The 8860-nt window shown below is 38.0% G+C and overlaps 1 pseudogene; it reads left to right on the top strand.

The window, feature by feature from the left end:
* Nucleotides 1-6685: 6685 nt before the first annotated feature.
* LOC109268860 (developmentally-regulated GTP-binding protein 1-like) lies at nucleotides 6686-7523 on the top strand (annotated as a pseudogene).
* Nucleotides 7524-8860: the final 1337 nt, after the last annotated feature.

Raw genomic sequence — 8860 nt, 5'->3', positions numbered from 1 at the left:
AGAAATGGGCAAATATCTATTATGTGCTGCATGGAGACAGACACTGACAATCAAAGCTAGAAAGTTTTAATGAGGAGACTTAATTAAAACACACATCATCTTCAGAAGTAGGAGTCCTTAATTCTGAGAAAAATCACTGCCAAACTTGGCTCAGCTGTGCTAATTAGCAGACACTGGGAATTCAGAAAACTAGCCTGTTAGGAAAAGGTAAGCTAAGGAGTGACTTTACAGAATATTGCCCCGAGAGTGTATTGTTGGGGCTCTGATGCTATGACTGAGACTTTTATAGATTTTGGCAGGGACAGGACTTTAGATGATATCCATCTAGACCCTCCCCTACCCAAACCATGAAATAGAGAGTTAGCTAAATATCCTGACATCCAGGGACCTCAACACCAGAGACAAGGATTCACTACATTCTTTGGTCAGTTTTGGAATATCTCAATTTAACTGAAAGTATGTTCTTCAACTGAGCCGAATCTGTCTCGATGTCTTTAATTCTTGCTCTCTCAAATTATCCAGATGAAGTCAGCCCCACTTTTCCAGACCTGTACCAATTGTGTTTGTTTCTTTTCCAATATATTTTTTAATATTTATTTATTTTTGAGAGAGAGAAGTGGGGATGGGTCAGAGAGAGGCAAAGGAATCCCAAGCAGGCTCCAAGCCATCAGCACAGAGCCTGATGTGAGGCTTGAACTCATGAACCAAGCCTGAGCCAAAACCAAGAGTTGGACACTCAACCCACTGAGCCACCCAGGCACCCCTTTTTGTTTCTTTTCTAGCATAACAGGATTCCCTATTGTTTCTACTGTCCCTCATATAACCTTGTTGCAGAACTTACCATCATCCAGGTCAGTCTCTTCTGGAAGAAATGCAGTTTCTGTCCTTAAACTGGGGTACCTCAAAGTCATATAATAGGACTATTGTCTCTGATCCTTTGGACTCTCAAACTTGGTAATTGCTACCTGATTTTCCATTAACAAACATTTTGGCAGTTACAGCACACTGTTGACTGATTTTGAACTTGTAATCAACTAAAACTCCTGTCTTTTTTTTTTTTTTTAATGAACAGCTATTGAGCCAGGTTCCTCTATATTTTGTACTTCATCAGTTAACTAATTTAAGTCCAAACTTGTTCCATCTTTATTTAACAAATGATCGATATCCACTTTAAGAAAAATTAGAAAATATAGCAAGTAAGCAAGATGAGTAAGAATAAAAATTAAGTATAAATCATCCCTTCATTCCAAACATTTGAAGAAAACCAGCATTTCCATTTTGGTAAATATCTTACCAACCTCTTCTATGCATACATATGCTGGTTGAATATTTATGTGCATTTTTTGCACATGCATACAAAATGTAATTATATATATATATATATTCTTATGATCTTATGAACTTTTTCCAAGTTGCAACTTTGTAAATATCTTTAAATTTTTAAGATAGTTATTCCTGTATACTTTCATGTGAAATGGCTTCACAATATGCAGGTTTTAGATGTAACAATACTGTCCAAGGTACGATAGCCATGTAGCAAACCGGTTCAAAATGAAGTGACTGTAAACAATTGTTCTTTTGCTCACATATCTGCAGTTTGAAAGAGCTCAGCAGACTTCTCTCTCTCTCTGCTCTGAATCAGCTGTAGTGGCTCAAAGGCTGGAGGCTGGTTTCATCTGAAATCTCATTCGCTTACATGAACACTAGATGCCACTAGAATGCCCACAGGTGACCTTGCCCTGGAGGTGGGGCTTCCTCACAATATGGAAACAAATGGACTGGGTTTTGAGGAAGAAAATTCCAAAAGAGAGCCAGATACTGCCTTTAAACATCACTTTCATCATATTCTATTCAGTGAGAGAGCCACAAAGTCCTACCTAGGTTCAGGGCAAGGCAAAACAGATTCAAACTGTAAATGGGGGAGAGACAAGGTTAAGGAAGAGCGAACGGGACTGGAATTTTGTTGTTGTTGTTTAAATAGACTTCACACCCAGCATGAAGATCAACACAGGGCTTGAATTCATGACCCTGAGATCAAGACCTGAGGTGAGATCAAGAGTTGGTCACTTAACTGAGCGAGCCACCCAGGCACCCCTGGACTGGGAATATTTTTTGAAAATATTTTGGGAAATTACTGTTGCCACAGCCATAATTCATGTAACCTACTTAATACTGTTTAAAATTGCCACTGTTATAAAAAATGCTGCAGAGACATTTCTCAAATATACATTTGTGAGTATTTACATAATCATTTCCCTAGGATACATTTTGAGAACAGTGATTACTGGGTCAAAGTTTACCCATAATTTTTTTTTAATTTTTATTTTTTAAAGTTTATTTGTTTATTTTAAGAGACAGAGAGAGAGAGAGAGCACGTGCACAAGCAGGGTAGGGGCAGAGAGAGAGAGAGAATCCCAAGCAGGCTCTGTGCTGATAGCACGTGGGGTTCAGTCTCACAAACAATGAGATCACAACCTGTGCCGAAATTAAGAGTCCGATGCTCAACCGAGCCACCCAGGTGCCCCAAGTTTAGCCCCATTTTTAAGGCTTTTGGTAGATATTGGCAAACTGCCATTTAGAAACGTGATGGCAATTTTTGACCCTGATCACCAGTCTATGAATAGAAAAGCCTATTTCCTAACTCCAGCCTTAAAGACTGGGTATTATCAGACTTCTTAATACTAGCCAGTGCTATATTATTGCTATTTAAACTTGAACTTCTTTGACCAATAGTACATTTGAACATTTTATATGTCTACTGATTATTTGTATTTCTTCTTAGACATTGCTTTTTTCTTGGCCTTTGATCACTTTTCTTTTGATCTCTCTTAGAAGTTTTTAGAGTTTTGCGTATTAAGTACATTAAACCTTGTCATATATATTGCCATGCTTTTACCAGTTTGTTATTCGCCTTTTATACTCTACATAAAGTTCCTATATTTTCCTGTACTCAGAAGAATATTCATTTCTTAATAATGGTTTGAGGCCTTCTTCAAGACATACATTACATAAAAATTAACCTAAATTTTCTTCTAATACTTTTTTTTAAGATTTAACTTTTATGCAAACTCTTTAATAAATCTGAAATTTTGGTATATGGAAAGAAATAGAAAATACATTTATTTTTTTCTAAATAATTGTCTTTTTTCTTTAAAAGCATGTGTTTAAGAATTCATTTTTTTCTATTATTTTAGAGGTCACCTTTATCACAAACCAAATACTTATACCACTTCATAATTTTTAAATTTTCTATATGGTTACATTTATCTGTCAATTCCAACTCGTTTGTCTAGCAAGTTATTCTTCTACTTATTCCTCAATGTATTCTTATTACACTATTACAGACACTGATGCTTTATGGATAATGATATATAAACCTTCTTGTTTCTTAAAGCCATTTGAAAATCTGATAGAAGTTTTGAACTCTCTACCCAAAAAAAGATTTTCTCTCCCTAGTAAAGTTCTCTACCATGACATCGTTTTCATCAATTTCCTACAATTGCCCATCTCTGAGACCCATGAAAGAATTCTTCTTTGCACATCTCTTATTAATTTAAATCCTGAGTATTTTATTATTTAGACTGTTATTGTGAATGAGCTCTCTTTTCCATTTAATTTTCTGTTATGTTAGTTTGTTTATAACATATAGGAAAACCGTTGATTTTTTTAAACAATTCTTTTTTTATCCATCTACCTTTTTGAATTCTTTCAATTTCAAATTTAAATGTTTTCATTTTGAATGAAGAAGTCATGGGGATGAAAGCTAAACTAAGGGATACAGCCAATGGTATTGTGATAGTGTCATATGGTAGCTATCCTTGTGGTGAGCACAACACAATGTATAGGGTTCTCAAATCACTATGTTATACACCTGAAACTAATGGAACATTGTCACCTAAACTTAAATAAAATGAAAATGAATGTTTTAATTCTTTTCTGTGTTCTATGTAGACAATCAAATCATCTGCACTGAGTATAACATTGCCTTCTGTTTTCTGGTATTTAAATATGATATATATCATGTTAGAGTATTTAAAACATACGTCCTGGTTAGAATATCTAAAACAATGCTAAACAATAATGGAGATAATATACTCTTATTGTTCATTTTTAATGCATAAGTTAATGGGAATGCAGCTAGCTTTACCTGGCTACATGTGCAAGATAAAACCTCCTTACTATATTTAGTTTCTTTATGTTTTTCGTAAGTTTTTGTTCTATTCCCAGTTTATTAGCCATACATGTCTTTTCAAACTTTTTTTGAGATATAACTAGTTATAAAATTCACCCTTTCAAAGTGTACACTTAGTAGGCCTTAGTATATTCACAAAATATGCAACCATTACCCTTAATTAATTCCAAAACATTTTATCACTCCAAAAAGAAACAATTCATTAGTAATCACTCCCTTTCCCCACTTCCCCCAGGCCCTAGCAACCATCAATCTACTTTCTGTCTCTATGAATTCATCTATTTTGGACATTTCACATAAATACTTTCTTATTGAATTGAGCCCATTATTTCCAAGTCATAGAGATACTTCTGAATTCTGATTCTATTCCAGATTACATGAGCTATTAATTGTGAACTGCTAGATGAATGTTGATTAGTTTTATGTATTTCTCTGTGTTCTAAGTCATTAATACATTTCAAACAGAAATGTGCCAATTATTTTTGCAACTTCCATGTAGGAATCTTCGGTTACATTGTTATAACAAGCTAAAAGCTTACTCATCTCCAGAATCATTTGTCTGCAGGTCTCTATTTTGCCTCCAAGCATGTCCTAAAAAACTGTAAGTGATTAGCTAAGAACATGTTGTTTCCGGTATACCAGCCAAACCCTGCCAAATCCTGAAATTAAGGTTTTTTCAACAAAGTTTATTCTAAATCACCACATAGTAACTCCTACTAATCAATACACCCTTTTCTCTCTGTGAATAAATCATCCCTTTCATAACAAAATGCAGACTCTTCTCTAGTATCAACTACAAATCGAATGACCCACAATTTTCAGATAAAACCTTTAAAAAAAACCCCAAATTGTTAGTTTTTTCCTACTCTAAATTCTGTAACCTCTCCTTTTTTCTATAATGTCTCAAAAATCACAACTAATGTGGCAATTGCTAAATCACCACTTTGGCATCCACTTTCTCATACACTAGAGCCTAGGTGGAGAAGGGGTGAAAGGGACAACAGCATAATTCACAGCACTCTGCCAAGTTGCTATTAATTATTATAATCAACAATTCAATTCATCATTCCTCACCTGCAAACATTTGATTGATATAAATTATCATGAGAGATGAAGAGTCATGAACTCTGACAAGTATGGCATGGAGAATGGCCATACCATACCAAGGAGTGGTCCCATGGAGCATTCAAGGTCTTCCAAGCCCTGTCCCCGCAGAGTCCAGTGACCTACCTTGAGGTAGGGTGTGTCCTGGCCACCAGTCCCGGCAGAGTGGGAGGGTTGGAGGCTGTTCTGTCCACCCAAGGTCCTTTCACTGTTCAGCTACCCCCACCCCCACGACTCCCCACCCCCGTGTTATTAGCTCCACCTGGGCATGAAGACAGAGATGGCTTCCCACCAGGGTGGAGCTGCAGCTTCCCATCTATTAGAATCAGCTCTTTCTAATAATACCCTCTTGTAAAAGAGCTTGACGTCCCCAACCCACCAGAGCTCTGGCGTACTGCAGATGTGTATGTACACATATGTATACTAGAGAACCAAAACAAAAATGGAGTCACGTATATTGAAGACAAAATGGAACTGGGCTGTATAGTCTCATTAAAGAAAAACAAAACAGACTTACCTAAGTTACAGAAATTTACAGCTCTTCTTAGAAATCAGCAAAGGATGCCAGCCAATCCCCCAACACCACATCTGTTAACATCATCTTTGGACTTCCTTGTTTCATTGACTCCACTACCCTGATGCAAATAAGGAAGAAAACCATCAGGCAATCATTCTGAAAAAAACAAATATATTCTGCATTTTGCCTTATTAAAACCCTTTAGTCTGTGAGCAACTCGGAACTCATACCTCTGGGTAGCCTTCAGTTTCCCAGTTTGCAGGTCAAAACTGTTGCAATAAACTTGTCTTTCTGCTTTGTTTTATTCAGTATGCAGAGTTTGGCGACCTGTGTGCACCTAGGGGCCAGCACAGAGGTACGTAGTGGATGACTCATCCCCTTCCCCAATAAAGAAATGGCACCCACACAACAACAAAGACTTTAAAAAATGGGGAGTTGGCTGGGGGGAGAGGAGAATGCTTCACGTTGTGTGGCTCCGTAAGCCTCACAGGTAGAACTCTCTCTAGAAGTAGGAAGTACTCGCCTATGCGCAGGTACTGCATTAACACCTGATGGGTGTGGCTGCTCTGCACCAGGTGTTTGACGGGAAGCAGTATAGAGACCACCGCATCCCCTGGGATTTGCCACCAGGAGCAGCACCTGAATCAAGATCACGGATCTTGAAGCCAAGATGGCTTACATTCAAGAAAAACAAGGCCACACCGCCTATGCCTGATGAAGTCTTGTCTTTCTAAGCTTCAGAGAACACATTACTTCAAAAGCTCGAGATAGCGGGCTGGGAGAAGATGTTGATGTGGTCAAGATTAAGTGATGCTCAAATTGGGTTTGTAGATTTTCTATCCTAGGAGAAGTCAACACTACTTATATTACAAATGACAGCCTGAATTCACTACTCTCACCACCTATAGTTCCTGGTGTCATCAGATACCAAGGTGCCAAGATCCAGCTCCTGAATCTCCCAGTTATCAGTGAGGGTACCAAGAATGGGGAAAAGTAGAGGAAGTCATTGCAGTGGCCTGAGCAAATAACTTGATCCTGATTGGTTCCTGGTGTTCTGAAACCGTTGGAACATAAGAAGATAATTGAAAACAAGTTGGAAGGCTTTAGTATTCACTTGAACAACAACCCTGCTTACATTGGCTTTAAAAAGAAGGATAAGGGAGGCATTAATCTCACAGCCACTTGCTCTCAGAGTGAGCTGGATGCTGAAATTGTGAAGAGCATTCTGGTTGAATACAAAATTAATAAGGCTGGTGTGGCTCTGCATAGCGATGCCACAGTAGAGGACCTCGTTGGTGCGGTAGAAGGAAACAGAGTTTATATCTGCTGTATCTACGCGTCAAATAAGATTGATCAGGTCTCCATTGAAGAATCGGGTATCATCTATAAGGTGCCTCACTGTGCCTCCATCTCTGCCCATCGCTGATGCAATTTTGGCAACCTGTTGGAAAATATCCGGTACTAAGAAAAACTAGTGAGGATTTACACCAAACCCATAGCCCAGTTGCCCGGTTACATATCTCCAGTGGTGCTGCCTTCCCCCAGGATCACATGGGAGATTTCTAAATGAATAATCCCAAAAGCCTTATCAAAGAATTTAAATATCTTTTGGTCTGGGGGGGGGGTCTCTCTGTGAAACACAATTCTCAAACAGTGGGATAATACCATACATTGGAGAATGAGGATGCCATTCAGGTTGTGAAGAATTGAACCCTTCTCCTTTCCCCGTCTGCCAGGCCAAGCACAGCAGCTTTCCCCATGACTAAGCATTCTACTCCAGGTCTCTTCTGGCTTTGGCAGCCACAAGGAAGATGGGGGCACCCACAAGAAACTTCACTTGTTTTGGGGGCACCTGGGTGGCTCAGTCAGTTAAGTATCTAGTTCTTGTTTTCTGCTCAGGTCATGATCTCACGTTCGTGAGATCGAGCCTTGCATCGGGCTCCATGCTGACAGCCTGGAGCCTGCTTGAGATTCTCTATCCCTCTCTCTCTGCCCATCTCCCCCTTGTGCTCTCTCTCTCTCAAAATAAATAAATAAACTTTAAAAAAAGAGAAAACTTGTTTTATCTTAGTGTTATTAACTGCATAAAGGACCTGGTAGAGGGGGAAAAAACCACATTGGGTGAGGATTTCACAAATATCTACCTGGGGATTCATAATTAAGGCAGTCATTGGGTCATAAACATTTTTGAAATCTTGTTCAGGGCATGTGTATGCAAATCTGAAATATGTAAACAAGGACACCTATACCTGAGGTGAGGTTAATGAATGTTTAATGAATTCATGAGTGACATAAGCTTTCAGCGACAGTGTTCATTTTGATTTTAGTGCAAAGAGGACACATCGGTAATTACTTATTTAAAATTTTACCTTTCATCATTTGATTAATGGGAAATAAAGACAGATCTCAATATGTTCTATTGCTGAAGAAAATGACAAAATATTATAACCACCAAAGGGGGGAAAAATGTTGTGGAAGTCCATATAACAGCAACTTTGTTGCTTCTAACTATGTTTATAGAAATATGTTAAGTATAAGCTTTTTGGCAATCCAAATATTTCATGTTTGATCTGTGAATATGATGGGTAGGATCTGTTACAAAACAGAAGAAAAGGTGAGTCCTTAAAATATTAATTTCTAGAATGTGTTCATGACCTTTTGTGCCTTGTGCCACATAATGATTTACTCATAGAGCATTGATAACAAGTGTGACATAGTCTAACACACAGTCGACCAAATCATTGAGCTGGGATATGGAAGATTGTAATTCTCATCTTAGCTCTCATTACCTGTGTGACCCTGGCCAATTCATTCACTCGTGCACTCAACATTTCAGAAAACTTCTTGCATGTGCTATGAACTCTACTAAGCAATAGGATGTAGCGGTTAACACAACTGCCCTGACTTCATAAAGCTTACATTCCAGTCATTTAACCTCTATTCAAGTCAAGACACATAATTCCTTTAGTCTCAAGTGTCCTTGTTTGTGAACTAAAAGAATTGGATACTTATAATATCCTATCAAATGCTCCTGAACCTCCATCAAT

The sequence above is a fragment of the Panthera pardus genome, unplaced genomic scaffold (assembly GCF_024362965.1).
Source record: "Panthera pardus isolate Hobbes unplaced genomic scaffold, ASM2436296v1 HiC_scaffold_8, whole genome shotgun sequence".
NCBI classification, from domain to species: Eukaryota; Metazoa; Chordata; class Mammalia; order Carnivora; family Felidae; genus Panthera; species Panthera pardus.
Note: the sequence above shows the minus strand (reverse complement) of the source record. Positions and strands in the feature narration are given on the sequence as shown.